Source organism: Scyliorhinus canicula, chromosome 13 (genome assembly GCF_902713615.1).
Source record: "Scyliorhinus canicula chromosome 13, sScyCan1.1, whole genome shotgun sequence".
Taxonomy (NCBI): Eukaryota; Metazoa; Chordata; class Chondrichthyes; order Carcharhiniformes; family Scyliorhinidae; genus Scyliorhinus; species Scyliorhinus canicula.
In genome coordinates this window covers 80,918,903-80,945,628 of record NC_052158.1, presented here as the reverse complement: position 1 = coordinate 80,945,628, position 26,726 = coordinate 80,918,903, and the positions used below count along the sequence as shown (strand labels likewise).

General features: G+C 44.3%; 1 protein-coding gene across 3 annotated transcripts in view; it reads right to left on the bottom strand.

Annotated features, from left to right (window-relative positions):
• Nucleotides 1-26,726, bottom strand: part of LOC119975899 (beta-galactoside alpha-2,6-sialyltransferase 1-like) — a 165,706-nt gene that overhangs the window by 60,118 nt on the left and 78,862 nt on the right. For all 3 annotated transcript variants that reach the window (XM_038815830.1, XM_038815828.1, XM_038815829.1), the window contains exon 2: nt 4,006-4,143. The gene's annotated coding sequence lies outside the window, so the exon portion shown is untranslated. The remainder of the gene's footprint in view (nt 1-4,005; nt 4,144-26,726) is intronic.

Here is a 26,726-nt window from a genome sequence, read left to right as displayed (position 1 = left end):
TCTAAGAAGTACTGGTTAATTCAAGTGTGTTACGGTGCCGTGTCAAGGGGTGGCTGGAATTGACTATGCCTTAGCCCAGGGTACCAAAGAGGCTAATTTCAAATTCTCCGCACTCACGACGGTGCGGAGATTAGCGGAGTTCGTAAAATTTTACGGCCACGCTAGCCTGACGCCCTCCCGCTATTCTCCCCCCCCCCCCCCCACGCCCGACTCCCGATACGAATCGCCGCCGCCGTTTTTTTACGGCCAGCAGCGATTCTCAGCTGGCCGATGGGCCGAGTTCCAAGCCTGGTCTGGCCATTCGTAAAAACGGCCGGAAAGTGCCGATTTTTAAAACCATGGCATCGATTGGCACGGCAGTACCACGGCCGTGCCAAGGGTGCCATGGGCCCGCGATCGGTGGGCACCGATCGCGGGCAGCGGGTCCGATACCCGCGCACTCTTTGTCCTTCCGCCGCCCCGCTGTATCACTTCACGGGGCGGCTGAGGGGCATCCCGGCCCGCGCATGGTTTCGCGCAAATGCGCGATGACGTCATTCGCGCATGCGTGGGCTGGAGTCTTCCAATCCGCGCATGCGCGGCTGACGTCATGTGACGCGTCAGCTGGCGCAAACTCTGGCAAGCGGGCTTAACGAAATTCGTTAAGCCCACGATGCCGGAGTTTACGGCGGAGGCATGCTAGCCCCGACCGGGGACCAGAATCGGTTCCCGGTCGGGGAGGGGGAGGCTGGCGTCAAACCCGCCCGGATTTGACGCCAGCCTTACGATTTCTCCCTCTCTGGGAGAAACGCGCCCAAGGTGTCGCTCATTTAAGACCAAGATGAGGAGTAATCTTTTCTCTGAGGGTTGAGAGTCTTTGGAACTCTTTTCCTGAAAAGGGGATGGAAGAAGAGTCTCTGAATATTTTTACAGCAGAGGAGGATAGATTCTTGCTAAGCAAGATGGTGAAAGGGTATCATGAATAGGCGGGAATGTAGAGTCGAGTTTACAATCAGCTCGGTCAGATCTAAGTAAATGGCTAACAGGCTTGAAGGGCTGAGTGGCCTACCTTTGTTCCCAATTCAAATGTTCACATAGGCTTCTAAATAAACAAATTAATCCATGAAATAGTAACTCTTGTGTTTAATGGAAAAATGTCACAGATCCTTGTTGAATACAGTTGATTTTTAATATTTAAATATTTAAATAGAATTGTGCAGCACTGGCCTATGCTGGTTCTTTGGGGGTTGGCATTGCCATGGCCAGCACCTGCGAAGCTCCATGTAGTGTTCTCCAGGAATAGGGGCACACAGCTGCACCTCCCATGTGCACCTGAGCAAATGTAGCTGGGGTTACGCTAATGTGACGCCAACATTGCAAATTTTGAGAATGTAGGTCCTGTGCTGTCGACTCCTTGGGGAAAAAACAGACGCATGGGGCTGGATTCTCCACAGCCCCCTGCCGAAATCGCATCCGGCGCGAGGGCGGAGAATCCACTTTTAATCCCGGAATCGGACCCGGCGCCAGTCTGGCAATTCTCCGGGCCCCGAAAATCAGCGTGACCGCGGAGTACACCGCGTGGCTGGGGGCCCATTGCCAGAGGCCTGCTCAGCAAACCTCCGCTCCCGACCGGCCGAGTTCCCGACGGCGTGGAACTAACCACCTATTGCCGATCGGGATGCTGGCGTAGCCCTGGTCGGGAGCGTTGTTCTTATAGGTGGCCGGGGATTAGATCCGCAGATGTTAGATGCTCGGGCGTGTTTCCTTTCTGAGTGTGGCTCCACGGTTCAGGTCCAAAGTGGAGCTCAGCGCAGCCGCTGGAGGCTGCCATGCGTATGCACAGACTCCGATCCGGAAGTGCAGGGACCTGTATCCGCAGCTAAAGCTGCAAGATTTACTCCGGGTCCCTGCTAGCCCCTTGCAGGGCATTGAATTAGGTCAACTTTGTTATCGTAATTTTGGGAGTAAAACTCCACCGTTTTTACGCCAGCGTGGGGACATGGTCCCATTTTTGGAGAATCCAGGCCATGAAATATCAAGATGGACCCTGCAAGCATGTTAGCCTCCAGCCACTTTGATTGCAGCTAAGTTACGCTTTTGGAACATTTTGTATTATAAAGTATCAGATTCGGGCAGCACGGTGGCCTAGTGGTTAGCACAACCGCCTCACGGCGCTGAGGTCCCAGGTTCGATCCCGGCTCTGGGTCACTGTCCGTGTGGAGTTTGCACATTCTCCCCGTGTCTGTGTGGGTTTCGCCCCCACAACCCAAAAATGTGCAGAGTAGGTGGATTGGCCACGCTAAATTACCCCTTAATTGGAAAAAATAATTGGGTAATCTAAATTTATAAAAAAAAATAAAAAAAAAATAAAAAAATAAAGTATCAGATTCTCCAGTGCTTTCCTTTTTTCTGGGTGTTTACCAGAGAGTGTCACTGCTTCCTCACAGGGATGTCAAGGATGTAACCTGCACACAGTAGTATGGTTGCACAGCAGCACAGCAAAGAGTTAGATCAGACAATGCAGAGAGTGCAACCTCTGCACCATGTCCTGTGCCACGGTGGAACTGGATTGGTCCATTTCTCTTCACAGCAATGGAAGACTGTATGGCAGGCCTGCTAACACACCCAGCAGCTCATTGCTAATGACCAGTGCATGCGGTTACTCTCTCCCCCTCTTCTTCCTGCGGCTACTCTGACTGTGCAAGTAGCAGCGTTTGTGTTGAAGAACAGGAAATCAGAAGGGTAAGGGGGTTGGGATACGAAACAAGTGGCCCAGATCTTGAGCAGCTTGTTTATCATGTCAGATAGCAGGGTGAGGGGGTGCTGGGATTTAGAAGGGGCATAAGGTAGGATGATTCCTCTTTCTCAATGTTCTCAATGATGCTGCATTCTGGAGCATTGCAGCCATAAGACATAGGAGTAGGCTGTCCTGATGTTGAGAGCTCTCTCTTCCTTTGGGCTGAGGAGATACCCGTGTCCTTGTCACCCATCACCTCTCCAAACCCTTCTGCCCCTTTCTATCACCTGCCATCTTTTCGTGCAAAGAGAGGGCAGAATGCCTGATTGTTGATGTTCCTACCACAGCTGAATAGTTGGAGGTACATGAGTCCAGGGTATGAAGGCCCTAGCATTGGAAAGTGTGTGAGGGTGAGGCGATGTATCTTGATGTTAGATTTAAGTCTTTGAGTGCCGGAGATCTACTGGGTGAATGATGGGGGTGTGATGCATTCAGCAGCGTGAGAGGTTAGTGATGTGCTGGATAAGAGATGTCGTGTGAAGATTCATTCACTGACGTTGACCATCACAGATCATATCCTTGTAGCACTGCTGCCTGTTTCCGGGATGCAAACCCCATGAGTTGACCTTCTTGGCTCCCTCCCTCTTCCGAACGTGATCTCTGAGGCTCTCCCAGCTCCTCACAAGACTGTGATGTTTCTCACTATTCCTAACTGTATCACTAATGCCTCCAATGCCACATATATATGTTTGGATCCTTCTGTGTGCCCTGATTCTCAGTTTCTAAGAATTTCCACTGCAATTATCTTCATTTAAAGGCATCCTGCTATGTTTCGAGCTCAACAGCAGCGTTAAAAAGGAGAAAGTAACACAAGAAACACTGAAACCTGAGTAGAAATCATTCAAGTGAAGTGATTAGGTAGAAAATGTTGTGCCCAGAAATGAGGGTTAAAGGACTTTGCTCCTACAGCGGTTAGCGCCACTCTGATTACCATTAGTCATCGGTGATAATTGCCTGGGTGATGACAATTTATTGACATGCTGCCTTTGTTTATAATGGAGGCAAGTTGGTTCAGGCATCTCAGAGATGTTTCCTCTCATGAATACGAGTGCATAACGAAAGGGTGCTAAAATACATGTTCATCGAGGGCACCATGTATCATAAGACTGCCCTGGGTTTTTCTATTTACTGGTTAATCTCATTGAACATTTGTGAGAATTACCCTTTTGTTTTCTCCTTATTGCAGTATGGAAGGTCAGAAGCAGTTGAGACAAAGATAAAGGACTTACACACAAAACAAGGTCATTTGGCATTTCTGGTACATGCCGGAACTTGCTGAACTGCTGTTGTCGAACTGTTGTCTGTAATGGTGGGATTAGTCTTCACCTTCGACACGACCTGACGCTTAGGGACTCCAAAGCCAAAACCTGAAAGAATAAGGAACATTTGACTCAAAAAACAATAATCAGGTTGATCAAGCATACATGATTCATATACCTAGTTAGTTGTTTTAAAAGCACTGTAGTATTTAGTTATCTCGTTCAAGGGAACATTTATGCACTTAGGGACTTAACAGCAGCTAGTGCTGAGCATTATTGAGAGAATCTGAAAAATCCTTACCACTGACGGTAAAGCATGATCATCAAATCCCTTCAGTGCAGAAGGAAGCCATTCTGACCATCTAGTCTGCACCGACACTTCGAAAGAGCACTCTACCCATGCCCACTCACCTATTCACCCAGCCCTATCCAGATAACCTAACCTGGACACGAAAGGGCAATTTATCATGGCTAATCCACCTAACAAGTACATCTTTGGACTGCGGGAGAAAACCAGAGCACCCGGAGGAAATCCACGCAGACACAGTGGGGAACATACAAACTCCACACAGACAGTGACCCGAGGCCGGAATTGAACCCGAGTTTCCTGCGCTGTGAGGCAGCAGTGCTAACGACTGTGCTGACCCCATGCTGATGATAAAACTAGGTTTATGTGAAAATGAAAATCGCTTATTGTCACGAGTAGGCTTCAAATGAAGTTACTGTGAAAAGCCCCTAGTCGCCACATTCCGGCGCCTGTTCGGGGAGGCTGTTACGGGAATCGAACCGTGCTGCTGGCTTGCCTTGTTCTGCTTTCAAAGCCAGTGATTAGCCCTGTGAGCCCCTGTGAGCTAATGCAGACCAGAAGAGAATCTGATCCTCGTCCATTTTTCTTTAGCTTCTCTCTTAGAATTTTATCTCCTGTTGCTATTTCTATAATAATTCTACATTGCAATCAGCAGTTTTTCCTGTTTTGTATTCCATGTTCACCCTCTCCATGAACACTTCTAATTTCAATGACATTTTGAATCCCTCTGCATTAACGTTATCCACACTGCAGGTTGTAGATTTTGAAAGAATTAGAGAACCGATTCCCGAATCCATCCTGGCAGGATGTTGCTGACTCCAATGTCAGAGAGTGCTCCCCTAGTGCTGCAAGAGTCAATCACTTTGGTGTGGGGCTAGAGTAACACATTAGGCAGTCCAAAAAAATATATAACGAGACTGACGTCTCCAAAAGGTGTTAGTGAGCCAACTGGGATTTTATGATATTCTGAATGCTTCACAATCACTTTATCTGAATCCAAATTCTCAGAACAGCCAATGTGGGATTTGGAATTGTGCTTTCTGGATTATAGGTCCCGTCCTCAAGATTACTACCCCAGCAACACAATCTTACCGTGTCCAAAATAGGAATGGGCTTGAAAATCAAGCCATTTGTTCAATGGGCAGGCAATCCACGCACAGTTTCATGCCTGGTAAAGCAGTCGAAACTGCCTTCAAATGTTGCCAAATATGGTGAGTTAAATGTTACTGCGGTAAAAAAGGATCAACCACTGAAAACATTTCCACTGGCAGAAATTTGGGAAATGTGGGCTTGAAAACATAACATTTACAAATCTGTTGGCTTCCTGCTTATTTACCACAGCACATTACATTTCGAGCTGTCTGCTGGCAATCTTCAGTTACACAGAATTATAGATACATATGGAAATCACATGAGGAAATAATGAGATGGTCCATCAGAGTTACCCGTCTTCCTGCCTCTTTCAATACTAAGCTACACCATTTAAAATAGACATTGAAGGTCAGTGATATTCTCACTAGTCAGTAAAGCATCTGCTCCAACTGTACTGCTCATCTCCTTTTCCTACCATTCTGTTGAAATCTATGAAGATTGGTTTCTGAGCTGCCTTCCAGCTGGATTTTACTGGTGTGGCAAAGAACGAATGCTGAGAGATCGGAGAGTGCCAGGATCAAACCACCCACCCTCACACCAGTTATTAACCACAGGTCCTAGCCCTTCTGTCAAGTATCCGTGTCTTTCTCACAGGTACTTCTTCGGTCCCTTTTAAACCAAACCAATTAACACTAGATGAGATGAGGTTGAATCCAAATCATTAAGCTGCTCTAGTTCCCAGCTAGATAAATAATGCGGAGCAGGAACTAATGATCACAGTCATTGAATCCAATAGGGTTTATCTTCATATTCTGGTGCAAATCGATAAACATTGGCCAGGATTTTACCACCATCCCCCCCCCCCCCCCCCCTCAACCCCCCAACGGCTGCCAGCAGGATCTTCTGGTCCTGCTGAAGTCTGTGGCTCACCTGCCCCGCTGCTGGGAAACCCACTGTGGGGGGCCGCCGGAATATCTAATCCACTATATACATTCCCCTATTAACGGTAGCACAGTGGTTGGCACTGTTGTTTCACAGTGCCAGGGACCCGGGTCCAATTCCCGGCTCGGATCACTGTCTGTGCGGAGTCTGCACGTTCTCCCCGTGTCTGCGTTGTATTTCCTCCGGGTGCTCCGGATTCCTCTCACAAGTCCCAAAAGACATGCTTGCTAGGTGAACTGGACATTCTGAATTCTCCCCCAGTGTACCCGAACAGGCCCCGGGGTGTGGCGATTAGGGGATCTTCACAGTAACTTCACTGCAGTGTTAACGTAAGCCCACATGTGACACTAATAAAGATTATTATTATAATGGTGGGCTTACCTGTCTTAAAGAAAATAGCTCATTGGTATTCTGAAATTCAATGCAGGGCCAAAACACTATTCTCCTTGCACATTTATGTTTGTTTTTAGCTCCCTCACTCTCCACCTGATTCCAGTGCCATCTTTTAGCCACACAGCCTGTCCTCTCTCCGCATCCAAGAAAATCCACGAGGCTGACTTGGCAATGACCTCTGCTGAGTTCAGATAAATATAGTTCAGCAGCAGCACCGCATGTGATTCATTATGAGAATGTGAAACGATCTTTCATTCTGCCCAAAGTGCTGAATTAGATGCTTCTTTTTTTAAAAATGTATTTTATCACAACAAATTAGATTCTTCATGAATGCAACCTCCTGACAGCAAACTTTGTTCAATCGCAACATTCTTAACGTATATTAAAGGGTGCCCAGCAGCACATCCGAAATCCACCAGGATGAAACGCTTTAAGAGAACAAGTCATTTCAGAATTCTAATTGTTTGGCTGGGCTTTTCCTGTACCACCCATGGTGGGAATCATCGTAGGAGCAGGGGGAAAGGAAACATAAAATTTGGAGAGCAGACAAAGGGCTGGAAAATCCCATCCTTTATCTCCAACAAAACAGCTCATGATAATTAACTTTCCAGGATGGAAACGATATCAGAACGGCTGCCCTTCATTTTCTTTTGTATCAAGGCGTCTGGATGAGGGCAATTGGGCACCATTCCAATATCTCCCATTCAATACAATCTGCAAAAGTTTATGTGATCTCCTTGCCTGGTGTAAAGAAAATTCAAGGTTAGGAATTTCATAAACAATCAGACGTACAGTATTGAAGTTTCAAATGAATTCAAAACTGTTCCAGATGTGCAGCTTGTGACAGTGAATCGTGAGAACGTGTTGAATGGAACCCCTAAAAGATGTAACGGTAAGCATTGAAAGGAACAGGTAAGTTGGAAGACGCTGGCTGAAGTTTTCCGGCCGTTCCTGCCAGCTGGGTCTTCCAGTCGAGCCGACACGAGACATCATCATGGGCCCCGGACGGTGGACAGTGCGACCAACAGAAAACCTCATTGACAGTTGGAAGATCCCGCCGCCAGACAATGGTGGGCAAAACACACCATGGGGGTAGGGGCGAAAAATCCCACACACAAGGTATGATTAAAAGGGGTAGGCAGAATGTGGAGTTGAGGTCATATTAAGACCAACCATCATCTTATTGGATGGCGGAACAGATTCAAGGCATTGAATGGCCTACACATGCTCCACATTCATATGTAAATTGATCGCAAGAATTCATCTACACAGTTGACAACTGGGTAAGTAAAGATGTGGTAAAAGGCTTGTCAGGAAGAATACTAAGGAGTTTATTGATTGGGAATCTCTTGCTCAGGTCCTCATAAAGCTGATGATAACACATGGAATTGAAAAGGCATAACTCTGCACCAATATAAAATCTTTCAGAGTTCTCATCACCTGCAATTGATGAGGGAAAAAACATTATATTGGAATTAGTTTCAAAAGCTTATCCAGTCAGCACTGAAGGGGTCAAACACTTCTATATCGATCTGCATTACACACACAAGCTTTTAGCTGAAGTTGCAAATTGTAAGTAGACACTCGGGACACAATCAGCCTGGGCTCCTTCTCAAACAGAAACTCCACAGTTAGCTCTCAAGGCCTGTCATAACAATGTGCAATATTCTATCATTTGCCCTGGGCTATAGTGTCTAGAGATAAAGGAAGGGAGTCCGCGATCACCTGGAGCTGCTTGTCTACTACAGCATCCAGTCCTCAAGAGGAGCCATTAAACAGCAGGGATTCTTGACAAAGAGGGTGATTGGTAGCCATATACCAGATATCACACCACCGATATAAATAAATGCAAGACAACATCCATATATGTGTTCCTTTGCACCGATAGGGTAATATAATTAAACATGCGAATACTTGATGTGAGTGGTTAATTATTCTCATATACTATGCATGATGTAAACCTAATCTATAGTCATGATTGGACATAGATAACTAGTAACTAGTGATTGTTATATGCTAATTTCCTGTAACTTAATTTGAAGTATAACTGTCTGCACATTGCTGATATCAGGGCAGTCAGGTGTGCTAGCTGCAAATGCCACCAGCCCAATTAGAACAGCAATAAAGGTTTTGTTCATAACTCCAAGAGTCTTCATCTGGCCTCTCATGAGAGAGGGTGAAGTACACTTTGAATAGCTGTACAATTTTCCTCACTACATCAACCAATTTCACTCATGGCTAATTTGTCTACATGCGTGTTTGCTCACAGAAGCCAATGTGCAGTTAAGAACAGGAAGAGAGAAAGCATCTGTCTGGAGCTGTGAACATAGAGGGCATTAAGAATCAACAATGAGAGTGAATCCCAAGCTTGAACTGAGGAATTCACAGTTCTGAGGTCTTAAAGGAAAGCTGTAGGGCCATTTAGCCAAAAGCCAATGGAAGGATCCCTTTAAAATTGTGTACCTCGGAGAATAGCTGGAATACTGTGGGGAATAAAACGGAATTCTAGAGAGCTGTAGCAGACCTTTGATTTGGTCCCAGATGGAAAAGTAAATGAACTTTCAAGGTATCAAAGGTGCTGACTTTGTTTAATATTTATATACATATATAAGTCTGTTTTTATTTTAAAATGTGACATCTTGTATTGCTGTTCTTTCAGTTAATCGTTGCATGTTTGAATTTCTTTTCAAATATCAACAGCCTGGAATGGGGTCAAAATGTTATGAATTCTGATTTTCAATAATGTATCATATAAACAATTGGTTCATCTTTCCTGGAACATTTGGAAGTTACCACGTCTTTCGAAATCTCTCCAGCTCCTGAGGATTACATAGAAGACTCCCTGAGTCACGGAAGAATCTGCAGCAGCCACAGACCTGACTATTTTAATCTATGATATGGATTAATAAGATCTGCAAACTTAATTGAAACTCTGCCAACAAACTGAATGAGAATAAAATAAATCTTGAGAAGAAATATTTTAATCATTAACTTTAAGATGAACTAATATTAATAATAATAAATCTTTTATTGTCACAAGTATGAAATTACTGTGAAAAGCCCCTAGTCGCCACATTCCGGCGCCTGTTCGGGTAAGCTGGTACGGGAATTGAATCCGCGCTGCCTGTCTTGTTTTGAATAACAAATCAGCTGTCTAGCCTACTGAGCTAAACCAGCCCATATTAGATAATATTAGAACCCTCTAGAGATGAAGCAATACATAAATTGTCTTCTTCTACTGATGACCAAGACACCCAGCTATTTATTTTAGCCAAGGTTATCAGTGGCAGCTCTTTGAAGTGATGGCAGCACTTGATTTTACATGGTACTATCACTTTGGCCTGGACAATTACTGGACCCACCAACACCACTCTGCAAAACCATCAGGAAATAGTTAACGGCCTTAACCATTTTAAAATGAGGAAGGCCTTCCTCAGGTAGTGTCCTCAGCCCAAACATCTTCAGCTGCTTCATCAATAAAGTTCCCTCCATCATAAAGTCGGAAGTGGGATGTTCACTGATGATTGCCCTGTGTTTGTCCTATTCGTAACTTATCAGATGATGAGGAAGCCATGCCCACACTCTGCTAGATGCAGACAACATACAGGCTTGGATTAATAATTGGCAAGTAACATTCATGGCACACAAGTGTAAGGTATTATCGACCTCCAACAAAAGACAGTCAAATTACTTCCCCTCAGCATTCAACGGTATACTATCACTGAATCCTCCACCATGAATATCCTGCAATTATTGCTGACCAGAAACTGAGCTGGATCAGCCACAGAAATACTGTGGCCACATAGGCAGATCAGATCCTGAGAAGAAGTGCCAATGATACCCACAGCCCAATAACAAATAAAATACATTTTTAGTACAGTAGATTTCTAGTTATGCAGATATCCTGCCCTAAAATATTTAAATTAGGCTTCCATATTGCATTTTGGAACCCCATTTAAATTTAACAATTGTCAACAGGGTTTTCTAGGACTAGAGAAATGCTGTAGCAATAGCAGATGAGCGATGCCATCTCCAGAATATAAATGCCCTTTACAGCAGTTCTTGTGGGCCAAGTGGAGTAGACGTAATCTACTGGACACTCCAGGATACCATTAACCATTCTTCTGGCAACTTGGACCTTTCTCTTCCAACTAGTCCAATCTCCCCACTTCAAGCCTTGATCTTTCTTCGGCAATCAATTCTACTTTTCCCCACTCTCCAATTACTTGGTGAAACCCTCTTTCAATAGGTAGGTTGTCACGGCTGCCAGCTGGATAGCCTGCCAGCTTAGCCAGGTGCTGGGCGGGAAATGGGAGAAAGGTAAATAAATTTGGCTGCACTGTTAAATGTGACAGGCTCACCACATCTCCACTTTCCAGGTTTTTCCTCATCCTATCAAATGCCCTTACAACCTCCCAGTTTCTCATAAATATCAAGCTTAGATCAGATTGAAATCATCTCTCAAGCACCAAAACATATTTTATCAATTTATTCTGACTGCCGGCATAGCTGGCAATTCTACATTAATTATCAATTCACCAAGCCTCCTCCATTAACTCCTTCCAAACCATCAACCTCAACCATCTAGGAGGTCAAGAGCAGCAGACACATGGGAACCACCTCATGGAATTTCCCCTCCAAGACACTCACTGTATTGACTCGGAACTAGATCGCCGTTTGTTCACCATCACTTGGTCAAAATCCTGGAACTCCCTTCCTAACAGCACTGTGCGTATACATACATCACATGGACTGCACCAGTTCAAGAAGGCAAATAAGGATGGGTAATATAAATGCTGAGACTAGCCAGTGATGCCACATCCCGTGACCTAATTTTATAAATTAATTGCCCTGAATAACTGAGCTCATGCACTCGGTCACATGAGGGCATAACAGTTATTAATGCAGGGGAGCTCTCACTCCTTACAATCTTGAGTATTTTCACATGCCATTATATCTAGGGCTATACTCTGGCTCCCCACTGGTGGCAGGATCAGGGTTCGTGCCCAGGCCCACTGAAACTGCAATGTTTACAAACATCAACATCCACATTCTCCGTGCCCTCAGGATTCACTGGGCCAAGAATCACGTGTATATGGATAAAAACAGGTATCACCAAATGTGAACCTGACGTGGTGGTCCTTGTGATGGGCCAAGGGGCTAATTCCTGAAGGGAGTTTCCCCCAAAGTCCACAACAGCACCCCCCCCCCCCTGCCACATGCATGCCTCGCCTAACCCTCTCCTCCCAGACCCCTCCCAGCTGCACGCCCACCCAGAGACCCCCTAAAATGGAAGACGACTCCAGGGACCCCTAACTAAAGGAACCTGCCACAAGGACCCCCTAACTAGAAGGACCACCCCATAGGTACCCCCTAACTAAAGGAACCCCCCCCAACAGGAAATCCCTAACTGAAGGGACCCCCCCCCCACAGGATCCCCTAACCAGAGTGACCCCCCCCCCCCCACCCCAGGGACCCCCAGAAATGATATCCCTGTCTGGAAGTTAGAGAGAAGTCCAGAAGGGGGCAGTTTAAAAAAATACAGGTGTAGCACTGTCCATTCCTGGAAAGAAAACAGCTGTGACCTGTATTTAAATCCCTCAGATACATTAACTGCTAGCCATTCACTCATTTCTGATAGTGGGCTGTGATTGACAGCTTCCACAAACTAGCTGTTAACATTGCTTCATTCATATTCTTCATGAAGTGCTGAAATTACAATATTTACAAACATCAACCACATCAAAGAGAGTTAAGTGCTGTCAATTTCCAGCTCAGTGCTTCAAAATCACTGATGATTGCACAATGTTTAATACCATTCATGACTCCTCAGACACTGAAGCAGCCCATGTGCAAATGCAGCAAGATCTGGACAATATTCAAGCTTGAGCTGACAGTTGGCAAGTACCATTCACACCACACAAATGCCAGGCAATAGCCATCTCCAACAAAAGAGAATCAAACCAACACCCCTTGACATTCAATGGCATCACCATCACTGAATCAATAACTCAACATTCTGGAGGTTACCATTGACTGGAAACTGAACTGGACTATCCACATAAATACGGTTGCTACAGGTGCAGGTCAGAAGCTAGGAATCCTGTGGTGAGTAACTCACATCCTGACACCCCAAAGCCTATCCACCACCTACAAGGCACAAATCAGACGTGTGATGGAATACTCATTTGCCTGGATGAGTGCAGCTCCAACAACACTCAAAAAGCTTGAAACCATCCAGGAAAAAGCAACCCGCCTGACTGGCACCCCTTCCACAAACATTCACTCCCTCCACCATCAATGCACAGTAGCAGAAGTGTGTACCATCGACAAGATGCACTGCAGGAACTCACCGAGGTTCCTTATGCAGCACCTTTCAAACCCGGCAGACACATGGAAATACTACCTGGAAGTTGCCCTCTTGAATCACTCAACATGCAATTTGGAAATATATTACCGTTCCTTCATTGTCGCTGGGTCAAAATCATGGAACCCCCCCCCCCTCCCAAACAGCGCAGTGGGTGTACCTACACCGCATGGACTGCAGCAGTTTAAGGAGGCAGCTCCCCACAACCTTTTCAAGGGCAATTAGGGATGGGCAACAAATGTTGGCCTCGCCAGCGAAGGCCACATCCCGTAAAAATGAATTTAAAAAGACCAGGCGTTATACCTGATCTCAAGTTTGACCTTACACTTGTCCAGATTTCCCACTTGGAGGAGGAGGCTGGAGGGCTGGAGGGTCACGGCACCTCAATTATTGTATCAGACCCCCTCAAATTGAACACACCTGACTGCATTTGTAGCTGATTCTCTACCTCCCCTTCACGATTCTTTCCACCAAATTGGCAATGCAGCCCATATGTTTGTGCTGCTTCATTATTAAGTAACAGCGTTTGTCATCTTGCAGACAGCCTGCTGTGTGCATGGGTGAGAAAGGTTACCACCTGAAAAGGTTAGCGTTTCTTGTGAGCATTGTACAAAACAAAACATATTTCCTCATTTTGCTACTTGGCAGCAATGTGTGAAATGCAAAACATGAAAAGAAATATCTTGCCCGACCCCCTCTGTGATAGATTGCGCATGTTGGACTGACAAGCATTGAAACTGAGGAGGAATAAAGTAAGCTCAAAACTTTACATTTTTAAAACAATTTTGTGCTGAGATACAAACCACAATCAATTTTCTTACTGTGAGACATGTTGAGCAATCCTCCCTCATAAACTTTACACTTTTTTAAAATGAGAAATATGTGAGAGACGATATTGTTGAATGAAAGATAGATTGCAAAGCAAAATGAGGCAAAGTCAAAAGGGTAGTTTAAGGAGCATTTTTACAGCAGTTAGAGTGGCCAGATTGTGCAACAGGTCAGAATTAGGGACTACAGAGGCTCTGAAAGTTGGAGGTAACAAAGATGGCGGAGGGTATGACTATGGAGAGATTTGAAATCAAAAATGAAAATTTTAAAATAGAGGCATTGCCTACTCTACTGTTTCCAGAAAAACATTAGAAAATAGAGCAGAAAGTTTCCCTTTCATCAAGCAGCAGATCCCTCACCAACTAATTCATTAGACGATTTTATGCTGTCCTTATCTATTATTCTGACAGCGAACAAGAAGATGAAGACCAGTAATATTTCTAAAACTGATGTTTGCTTTTGTCTCAGTTCAAGTTAGATTGGAAATTTCTACAATCAGAATGAGAGATGACAGATTTGTGGTTTAATTCGCTGTGCTTACTTGCATTTCTCAGGCAAGCTTAAAAACATGCACAAAGATCAAACATGGGTTAATGTTCTTCCCCTTCTGACATCAACGTTGTGAAATTCTAGCCCATACTGATTGAAGTTACTCAAATTTATTTCTTACAGATAATTCACATCAGTATGGGCTAGAATTTCACAACGTTGATGTCAGAAGGGGAAGAACATTAACCCATGTTTGATCTTTGTGCATGTTTTTAAGCTTGCCTGAGAAATGCAAGTAAGCACAGCGAATTAAACCAAAAATCTGTCATCTCTCATTCTGATTGTAGAAATTTCCAATCTAACTTGAACTGAGACAAAAGCAAACATCAGTTTTAGAAATATTACTGGTCTTCATCTTCATCAAGAACTCCAGTGCTTCATTCAATAAGTGAGAAGTCTTTGAAATTTCTCCTTGATCTTATTGATTGTCTGCAGCCAACGTATGACAAAGTATGTTGCATGAAATTTCTTAGCACGTTGGCTGCGGACAATCAATAAGATCAAGGAGAAACTTCAAAGACTTCTCACTTATTGAATGAAGCACTGGAGTTCTTGATGAAGGAGGTTGGCAGGTGAAAGAATGTCATCATTCCACCAAGAAACAGGACCATATCATGACAAGCTGTTCAGTGATAATGTCTGAAGCATTAGTGGTGATGCAAGAAAATATTTAATAATTTGACCCCTGTGCTGATCTACATTGGTTGCTGGTCTAGCAACAGCTACATTGGAAATGTTCAACCTTGATTTAAAAGCTCTCCACAAGCTTAGCTCACCCCACTCCATAATCTCATCCAGTCCTACAACACTCCACGATCTCTGCCACCGTCCAATTCTGGCCCCTTGCCCACTTTTGTGATTTGTGGCACGGTAGCACAGTGGTTAGCATTGTTGTTCCACAGCGCCAGGGTCCCAGGTTCGATTCCTGGCATGGCTCACTATTTGTGCGGAGTCTGCACTTCTCCCCGTGTCTGCGTGGGTTTCCTCTGGGCGCTCCGGTTTCCTCCCACAAGTCCCGAAAGACGTGCTGTTAGGTGAATTGGACATTTTGAATTCTCCCTCTGTGGATCCGAACAGGCGCCGGAGTGTGGCAACTGGGGGATTTTGACAGTAACGTCATTTTAGTGTAATGTAAGCCTACTTGTGACAAGAATAAAGATTATTATTAATTGTCCCACCACTGGTGATCATGACTGGGCCAGAGAACTCCCTCTCTGCAAGTCTACCTTAATATGCTCCTTAAACCTACCTCATTGACCTTTTCTAATATCTCATTATCGGCTTCAGCATCAAGCTTTTGATAGAACACGTATGAAATGTCTTGGGATGTTTTCCACTGGTAAAGGTCCTGCATAAATGAGATGTTGATGTTGTCTTGACTCATAACTGTAAAGTCACATCGCTCTCTGGATAAACCTGCACTACCTGAAGCCCCATCCACAATTCCTCTTTCCCCCTCCCCCACCCCACCCAATGTTTTGCACCCATTCACTCCATTCTCTCCTCCTACTCTGATACTCTGCACCTGCTATAATCAAAGCAAAATTCTGTGGAGACTGGATTCTGGAGAAAAGAAAATTCCGGGAAAACTCAGCAGGCAGCATCTGTGGAGATAGAAAATAGAGTTACCGCTTCGAGTCCATATGACTCTCCCTCAGAGTTAAAGAGAAGTAGAAATGTGATAGCTTATGTGCTGTGTGGGGGGGGGGGGGGGGGGGGGGGATAGCTTATGTGCTGTGTGTGGGGAGGGGGGGGGGGTTGCGTGCAGCAGGTCGAACAGAGTAGAAGGTCAGTGGTGGGAGGGAGCAGAGATTGCAACAAAGGTGTGCAGATCACGAGCCAGAGGCAGCGCCTTCTACTCTGTTTGCATCTTCACACCTCCGAGACACTACACAAATGGGCAACACTATTCTGCATTAATATGCACATCCGCAAAGCATCTCACGTGGTTTTCCCTTTCTTCCGAGTCAAGCTCATAAGCAATTGTAAGAATGTGCAGCAGAACCTGTAGGTCACATAATGAAGGGTTATTGTGTTGGGTGAAGTGAGTTCTGTTGTTGGGACTTAGTATTTTTGAAGTAAATTTCGAGTACCCAATCCATTTTTTCCAATTAAGGGGCAATTTACGTGGCCACTCCAGCAACTCTGCACATCTTTTTGGGGGTTATTGGGACGAAACCCACGCAAACATGGGGGAGAATGTGCAAACTCCACGCGGATAGTGGGAATCAGTATTTCAGTACAAATGATTAATGGAATATTTGAAAACACAACATAAAATTGTAGCTGGAGGTGCTGGCCTGAGTTTTCAGAACAGTGGAGGCATTGCCTCTGCCATCCAAAAAGTCAGCTGGGAACACGGCCCCGATGCCATTTCATGCACTAACTCAGGAGGCAGACCCACCTGAGAAAGCTGTTGGCCTGTCTCTCCAGAAACAGCGCTTTAGTGTCCGGAAGAAGAACTGCACCAACCCACCCCCCCCCCCCCCACCACCCCTCGGAAGACCAGGTGAGTGAACGGCCCAGGACGGAGATCGTAGGGAAGGCTAGGGGAGGAGGGTGGAAAGAAGTCAGGTGGACACCAGGCCTTCACATGGAGAATCATCAGTCAGAAGGAGGTTTTCTGGTGAAGGCACCCCCACCCCAGTCTAAAAACTTGAGGTTGGTCGGAAACCATCAATGGGCCTTAATTGGGGCATGGGGTGGACTTTCCATTCGCGGTTTTGCTCTCCCCATCGTAAAGTTCCTGCGGGGTCAGGGTGGTTCAGGAAGGGGAATCCCTTATGAGCAATTTCACGTTCCATCCTACGCCGCAGAACCCGTCTGCGAGGGAGCTTAAATCTCCGGCCACTGAAGCACTGAATCTTCACAGTATAAAGGGGGAATTTAAACTAAGATTAAGTCCCCAGTGTTGCATGGGAATATTCTGGAGTGAATAAACCTAAAGCAGGATCTTTTTAGTATTCGCCTTATTTCAATGGTCACAACCACTCCTCGGTGTCATTAGGTTGTTGTCGGCGACAATTTCGTTTCTCCCTCCAACTGCCGCACAGCAGCTGTCCTCATGTTTGCTGTGAATAACTTTTTAGCTCGATAGCCACAGTGGGCAACATAAAGAATGAAGTTGATGCGAAACAGTTACGCTTTATGCACATATATATATTATAAATATTTTTTGTTCATGAGATGTGGGCCTCACCGGCTGGGCTAGCATTTATGGACTATCCCTGAGGGCATATTTATTTTTTATTTTTTAAAATTTTCCAATTAAGGGGCAATTTAGCGTGGCCAATCCACCTAGCTTGCACATCTTTGGGTTGTGGGGGCGAAACCCACGCAGACACAGGGAGAACGTGCAAACTCCACACGGACAGTGGCCCAGGGCCGGGATTCGAACCCAGGTCCTCAGCGCCGTAGGCAGCAATGCTAACCACTGTGCCTCCGTGCTGCCCCTGAGGGCATATTTAAGAGTCAACATTCGTGTGGAGCTGGAGTCACATGCAGGCCAGACATGGAAAGGACAGCTAATTTTGTTCCCAAAAGGACATTAGTGAACCACATGTTTTTCTACGACAACAGCTTCATGGTCATCACTACACTTCCACTGCATAGGGTCAACTCCACCTCCACGTGCGCAAGGCTCAGCCTGACGCAACTAAAAGTGGTACATAGAGTCCACTTAACGAGAAACCGTATGAGTAGGTTCTTCCCGGAGGTGGAGGACAGATGTGAACGGTGCCAAAGAGGCCCGGCCAACCACGCCGACATGTTCTGGTCTTGCCCCAGACTTGTGGAGTACTGGACAGCCTTCTTCGAGGCTATGTCCAAAGTGGTGGGGGTGAGGGTGGAGCAATGCCCGATTGTGGCGGTCTTCGGGGTTTCAGACCAGCCAGATCTATTCCTGGGGAGGAGGGCAGACGCCCTTGCCTTTGCCTCCCTGATCGCCCGCCGTAGAATCCTGTTTGGCTGGCGGTCAGCAGCACCACCCAGAGCTGCAGACTGGCTGTCCGACCTCTCGGAATCTCTCCAAATGGAGAAAATCAAATTCGCCATCCGAGGGTCAGACGACGGCTTCCACAGAACGTGGGAGCCATTCATGCAATTGTTCCGGGACCTGTTTGTGGCCAACGAACAAGAGGAAGAATAGTCGGGCGGCCAAGAATCAGGGGAAAATGGATGGGAATCGGGGGAAGGTTGCCGGGGGGGGGGGGGGGGGGGGGGGGGCTACGGGTTCGTTATGGGGGTTTGATGGCTAGCTAAGGCCCAAAACCAAACTGTAAATAAATGCCAATAAACATGTGCCTCGGCCATATTGGGGAATGTAAAATATGTATGCCGGCTAAAGGGGGGAGGCCACAGTTATTATTACGAAGATGCTTACCTGTAAATATATATGTTAATTTTTGCGTGTTTTTTTTTTTCTCTCTCTAACAATTTGTAATTTGTTCAATATAAAACATGAAAACTGAATAAAAAACATTTATAAAAAAAAATCACTACACTTTTAAATCCAGATTTTTATTTAATTCAAATTTCACCATCTGCCCTAGTGGGATTTGAACTCAGGTCCCCAGATCATTATCCTGAGCCTCTCAATTACTAATCTATTGACAATACCACAGCACCACTGTCTCCCCCATTGCTAAGGTGGCAGCCTTGTTGCAATAAGAGCGCTCTCATCTTTAATCTTTAGACAATCACAGATTCTACGTTGTCAAAGGAAAAATTTTTCAGTTGAGCTGTTAAACTGAGGCTGTCCGTTCCTGAACATAAAAGATCCCACGGAACAATTCTATGAAAAATAAAGAGTTCCTGGTGTCCTCACTAATGCTTATCACTCAATCAATGTCACCAAAAGGATTGTCTAGTGCTAGATTGCATGCAAGCTGAATGCTGCATTCACTTACATTTAAACAACGCCTGCTTTCATTGGTCGTGAAGTTCTTTGGGATGTCCTTGATTGCCAAAGTTGCATTACAACTGCAAGTTCTTTCTTTTACCAGTTTGTGGTGAAAATAAGAGAAAAATATATACAGCAGCTCAAAGTATTGAAAAAGGATTCTGAAAATAATACTGAGAAAAAGGATAGTAGAAAATAGTAGGGCCCACAATAAGGTATTGTTTAGTTATGTTAAGACCTCAACTAGACATGTAAGTCCTGATCATAAACAAAGATAACTATATGGTTAATAAGTTAAATAGATGCTTTAAATTTATTTTCACTTTTCAGGAGAATAAGTTTCTAGGATAGCCAATTTGATAAATTGGTCCAATCTAAGATAAATTTGGCACTTTTTTGCCGCCAAGATGAATGCTTTATTTTTGGCTACAGTACACAGGTTCTACTCAGTTGTTGCGAGTGAAAGTGAGTTCCTTGTGAGTGATGTTGGGAAAGATTAGCTCAGCTGGGATGTGGAACCAGGAGATAATGAGTGGGATTCTCTGGTCCTCCAGCCGTGTGTTTCTTGGCGCGCCACTCGCTGGCGGCGGGATTCTCTCTCCCCGCCGCTTGTCAATGGGATTTTCCATCGAAGCCACCCCACATCGCCGGGAAACCCGTGGGTGGGGTTGTGCTGTCAGTGGAAAAAGGAAATCCCAATAGCCGGAGAATTCCAGCCCAAATCAGAGAGAAATACCAAGATACACGAAATATTGGGAAAGATAAATTGCACTAGGGTAGGGAATAGTAAGTTAATAAAAGGCTTCAGAATAAACGAGAAAGCAAGAGGGTGGGATTTTGCACCCCCAACCCCGCCCCTCCTCGGCGAGCTTTGTGGTGCCAGAGGTGGCCAGCCATTGTCCGGTGGCAGGATCTTCCAGGACAGTCCAGAGTAAGAATAATTAACCAATGGAGAGCCAACTTCAACTGGGTAAGAATAGATCTGGGTCAAATAATTTGGAATGAAAGGTTGGCAGGAAAAATAGTAGCTGATCAATAGCCTACCTTCGAAGCAGAGATCATTTTGACTTAGCCAAGGGATATTCCCTCAAAAGGGAAAAGCAAACAAATCCAGAGCTCCGCAAATGACAAGGAAGGCAGAAATTAAGATAAAGAGGAAAAAGTGTGCTTATGGCAGGCAGTAGGCAAAAACTACAACTGAGAATATACAAGGTTCAGACATGGGGTAGAGAAACAAAGAGGGAGTATAAAAAGACGGTAGCTAATGCAAAACAGAATCCCAAAGTCAAAGTTATCTATCGATACGTAAAAAGTAAAAGGTTGATGAAAGAAGTAGGGCTGATGAGAGACCAAAAACAGGGAATCTATATATGGAAGAAGAAGGCATTACTTAGGTATAAAATGAATACTTTGCATCTGTCTTTACAAAGGAAGAAAATTCCACCTTGGCCACAGTAAAAGATGAAGTAATTCAGACACTAGAAGGGTCTAAAATTGAAAAGGAGGTGGTACTGGAAAGGTTACCTGTGTAATGAGGCACCAGGACTGGATGAGATGCACCCAGGGATATTGAGGGGAGTGAGTGGAAAGTATAGTGTCCATGGTCATTATTTTGTAATCTTCCTTAGACTCAAGCGTAGTGGCAGAAGACTGGAAGATTGCAAACATTGCACCCGTGTTCAAAGAAAGGTGTAAGGAGTAGCCCAGCAAGTGCAGGCCAGACAGTTTTACTTAATAATAATAATCTTTATTGTGACAGAGTAGGCATACATTAACACTGCAATGATGTTATTGGGAAAAGCCCCTAGTCGCCACATTCCTGCACACAGAGGGAGAATTCAGAATGTCCAAATTACCTGGACATTTGGGACGAGTGGGAGGAAATCAGAGCACCTGGAGGACACCCACGCAGACATGGGGATAATGTGCAGGCTCCACATAGGCAGTGACCCAAGCCAGGAATCGAACCTGGGACTCTGAAGCTGTGAAGCAACAGTGCTACCCACTGTGCTAATGTGTTCCCATTCAGCAGTGGGGGGGGGGGGGGGGGGGGCAGGGGGGGGTGCTGCTTCTAACTTGGGACAATGTTAATGGTCACATGGACAATTGTGACTTAATTAAGGAAGGCCAGCATGAATTTCTTAAGGAAAATCATGGTTCGCTAACTTGCTGGAGCTTTTTGAAGAGGTAACAGAGAGGGTTGATGAGGGTTTACATGGATTTGCAAAGGCGTTTGTAACAATTCTGCACAACTGATTTGTGAGAAAAGTTATAGCTCATGGATTAAAAGGAAGAGTAGCAACATGGATATGGAATTGGTTGAGTGACAGGAAACAGAGAATAGTGTTAATGGATGTTTTTCAGGTTGAAGGAAACTTTGTAGTGGAGTTCCCCAGGAGGTCAGTGTTGTGTCCCTGGTCCATATTAATGACCTAGACCTTGGTGTACAGGACAACAATTTAAAGTTTGCAGCTAGTAAAAAGCTTGCAAATACTTTGAACTGTGATGAAGATAGTGTGGAACTTCAAAAAGACATAGACAAGTTGGTGGGGTGGGCGGACAACTAGCAGATGAAATTCAATGTAGAGAAATGGGAAATGATCTGGAAAAGGGAACTGAGGGCATTGTTGCTATGTTTGCTGATGATACAAAGCTATGTAGAGGGACAGGTTGTTTTGAGGAAGCAAGGAGGCTGCAGAAGGACCCGGACAGGCTCGGAGAGTGGGCAAAGAAGTGGCAAATGAAATCTAATGTGGAAAGGTGTGAGGTTATGCACTTTGGTAGGAGGAATAGAGTCTTAGACTATTTTCTAAATGAAAAAAGGCTTCGGAAATCAGAAACACAAAGGGACTCAGGAGTCCTAGTTCAGGATTCTCTTAAGGTTAACCTCAGGTACAGTTGGCAGTTAGGAAGGCAAATGCAATGTTAGCATTCATGTTGAGAGGGCTAGAATACAAGAGCAGGGGTGTACTGTTGAGGATGTATAAGGCTTTGGTCAGACCTCATTTGGAATATTGTGAGCAGTTTAGGGCCCGTATCTAAGGAAGGATGTGCTGACCTTGGAAAGGGTCCGGGGAGGTTCACAAGAATGATCCCCAGAACCAAGGACTTGTCATATGAGGAGCAGTTGAGGACAGTACTCGATGGAGTTTAGAAGGATGATGGGGTAATTCATTGAATCTTCCAGAATACTGAGAGGTCTAGATAGAGTGAATGTGGAGAGGATGTTTCCACTAGTAGGAGGAACTAAAACCCAAGGGCACAGCCTCAGACTAAAGGGACAATCCTTTAAAACATAGATGAGGAGGAATTTCTTCAGCCAGATGCAGGTGAATCTGTGGAACACTGCCGCAGAAAGCAGTGGAGGCCAAGTCACTAAGTGTCTTTAAGACAGAGATAGATAGGTTTTTGATTAATAAGGGGTCAGGAGTTATGGGGAGAAGGCAGGAGAATGGGGATGAGAAATACATTAGCCATGACTGAATGGCAGAGTAGATTCGATGAACCAAATGGCCCAATTCTGCTCCTATGTCGTATTGTCTTATGATTCATTTTGGTTGAAAAAAATGGAGAGACCTTATAAAATAGGGGATACAATTCTAAATTCCGAGAAACCTGGGTATATATGTGCATAAGTCATTGAAGGTGGCAGGAAAGGTTGAGAGCGCAGTTAATAAAACATACAGTATTCTAGGCTTTATTATTAGGGGCAGTGTACAAGAGCAAGGAGGTTACATTGAGCTTGTATATGTCACTAGTTCGGTTTCAGCGAGAGAATTGCCCCCCATTCTGGGCACCACACTTTAAGAAAAATGTGAAGGCATTTTGAAAGTGCAGAAAAGATTCATGAAAATGGTTCCAGCAATGAGGAACTTCAGTGATGAAGGAAGTTTGGAGAAGTCAGAACTGTTTTCCTTCGAGAAGAGAAAGCTGAAAGGAAATTCAATCGAGGTATTCAAAATCATGAGGGCATCTGGACAGGGTAGATAGGGAGAAACTGTTCCCATTTGTGGAAAGATTGAGAAAGGTACAGATTTAAAGTGATACGAGGGGAAAACAATTCACATGGCGAGTGATTAGGATTTGTAATGCTTTGTCTGAGATGAGATGGAGAAAGGTTCGATTGAAACATTCGGAAGGAAATTAAATTATTATTTGCAAAGAAAGAATGTGTGCTGGGGAGAAAACGGGAAAATGGAATTAGGTGAGTTGCTCAATCAGAGAATCAGTGCAGACACAATGGGCCTAGTAATCTCCTTTCGCGCCGTAACAATTCTGTGAAATTTTCAAGCTGGCAGAACATAGATTACAGAACGGGGGACATCAAGTGTGTTATTTCTCAGAAGCTCTACTTAACATCCTTCTACATAAAAATCATCCCATTCAATTAAGTCTAGCTCGACAAGTACAGACGAGCTGGCTAAAAGATATCTTTGAACTTTACCATAGTCATATATATTTATGTTGACAAACATTTCTTAGAAATAACAACCTGCAAATGACTGTTACTCTAGTCTAGTTATGAGACGAGCAGTTGTCTACTTGTTTCAGTACATCGTCAAAAGATTTTAAATGATACACATGCCTTTGTCCCAGTCAGCAGTCAGCCCAAGTCTGGCACAGACACTGAGCTAAGTGGCTCCATTGTAGCCTCCCGCTTTACAGCAAGGGAGTGACTGTGTTTTAACAATCAAGTTTACACTGAGATAGTAACCGACGAAAATCCTTTATTATCTTAATCCTGAGAACAGCAGTGCTTGCAATTATCGTAAATATACTCAATTATTGAATAGTGTTTATTTATCATTTAGTGGAGGTCTTGTGACACAGTGGACAGTATTCCTGTTTCTCAACCCAAAACTCTGGGTTTCAATCCCAGAGGCCAAACAGATTGAGTATTAACTTGCAAATCCTTCCAGCACACATCAATGTCAGGAGGTAAAAGTGGGAGACACTCCTGGTCAGCCACGCGATGGAAAGTACACTGGAGCCTCTATCTTCACTATCCCATAGCTCCGGACTACAATATGCAATTAAAAGTGCATGTTTCTACAGTAACTCGGACTCCCTGTGCGACCTGCAATGCAACACCCATTTAACAACATTGTATAAACATACCTCTGTTAGTTTATAGCAAGAATCCTGTGACGTATTCCATTAAGTCAGAACATCTCACATCATTTACCTAGAAATTGGGATGGTAAAGGCACAGAATGGCCCGTAAGGAATGTGAGGTCTACTATTGGGGGCAGTCAGTAACTTTGAACTCAACTAAAATATCCGGTGTGAGAACCCAAAAAATGGAGGAGCGACATTTAACCTGTTATCAGCAAATGGTAATGAATTTAAGTCAGATCGCTGCTGCAGGATCGAAATTGCAATATCCAGAAGGAAATTAAGTCATGGTTGAGTAGCTGATTGATAATTTCCTTCCATTTAAAATAATTCTTGTGAATTGAATGATGGCTTGTGTTATTTAAACTCAGCAGGTCAGGCAGCATCTCGCAGAGAGGGAAAAAAGAGTTAACGTTTCAGGTCTGCGAGCTTTAATCAGGACTGGGAGCAAAGTTAGATACGTAATAGATTTTGAACGAGTGAAAGGAGGGGAGAAGGACAAAAGGAAAGGAAGGTCTGCAATCGGGTGGAGGCAGGAATAGAAACCTTTTAATATGGCATCAACATATTTAGTTTAAACCAGTTAACACTGACATTAAAGTAATGCCAGCCAGATAATCTATGCATATATCTTCCACCCCTTACTTTTGCAATCGGCATACAATTAATCTGAACCTGTTTTCTTGGGATGTTGATAACCTATGTACTAGCCAGGCAGGATGTGCCAATCTCAAGACTATTCTGAAAGTGAGAGTACCAATATACTGGGCATTACAACCTAAATTGTTTTTAACCTCCTTGCTAACCCCTAGCATATCGCCGTACCTTCACTGTCGCTGGGTCAAAATCCTGGACCTCTCTCCCTAACAGCACTCTCTCCCTAACAGCACTGTGGGGTGTACCTACACCTCACAAACTGCAGCGGCTCAAGAAGGCAACTTACCACCACCTTCAGAAAGGCAACTAGGGATGGGCAATAAATGCTGGCTATACCAGCGACACCCACATCCCGTAAATCATTTAAAAAATACATGGATAGCTTATCTTGTTGATATCTGACGGTACTATTCGCTCAAGTTTGGGTCAAGGTACCTTGCCCAGGTTTAAAAAGCTCCTGTTTGGTGTGAAAACCACATTAAACACATCTGTTCACATCTAAATCTTGACGAAATGAAAAAATAACCCTTTTGGAACTAATTTTCAGCTAAGCAGAAGCCAATACTTTCAGTGTTGGTTGCAACATCAATCTGGAGAACAGAAAGAATTGCAAGTACATTGGTTTATTGTTAAAAATAGAACACATAATTGGATTATATCAGACTGGATTCAAAAATTATTACACAAAATAGATAAAAAGTAATAGTGAAAGGAAGGAGAGAAAATAAGTTGAAAATGTTTTTTAAATTTTTTATCAGAAGTTGTTAGCTTTAATATTTCATACAGTTTAAAAGAATCAAAACTATTCCTGACCACCATACAGCCTTACTAATATGTTCAGTGCAAAACTGTGTGAAATGAACAGCCAGTCCAGGCATACTGGAATCTCCCAGCAGTTAATGGATTAATTAGGATATTATTAAAACATTTACTTTGGAATGGGTTTTTCACATTGCTTTGGTGTGGCTGCAATAGCTAACTCACGCAGAAAGGATCTACTGTATTCCACAAAGCAGATGGTTACGGATCAGTATAGGGATGAAGGATTTGAGGATGGGCCCACATGCGGAATGCTACCTTTTCTTTACTCTCCTCCCACTGCTACCTGACCTGCTGAGCGTTTGCAACATATCTGATTTGGTATTCAACAGTGACGGCCATTTCTACTGTGGCAGCACACATTACATGTTTTTCTTCACAGGATCACAATGTGCGTGGCATACAACAGCAAAGTGCTTTTTACACAAGCCATACTCTGAGGCGAGGTCAAATTTGTAGGATACGGAAAACAGGCATTAATATCCAACGAATTGAAGTCGACAAGAAGTAAAATAATGCTGAGCATATGGTGGGCAACTAAACCTTATCTGCCCATTCAATGGCCTTTATACATTGAATTTTACCCTCCTTCGCAAATGAAAAAATAAATTAGTTTTACAGGACAGCGTTGCTTGTCTAAACGCATTAACCACACAATCTTTAGAAATACAGCTGATTTACTACAACTTCTGCAATGTAGAAGAGAATTTGCAATATGTTCA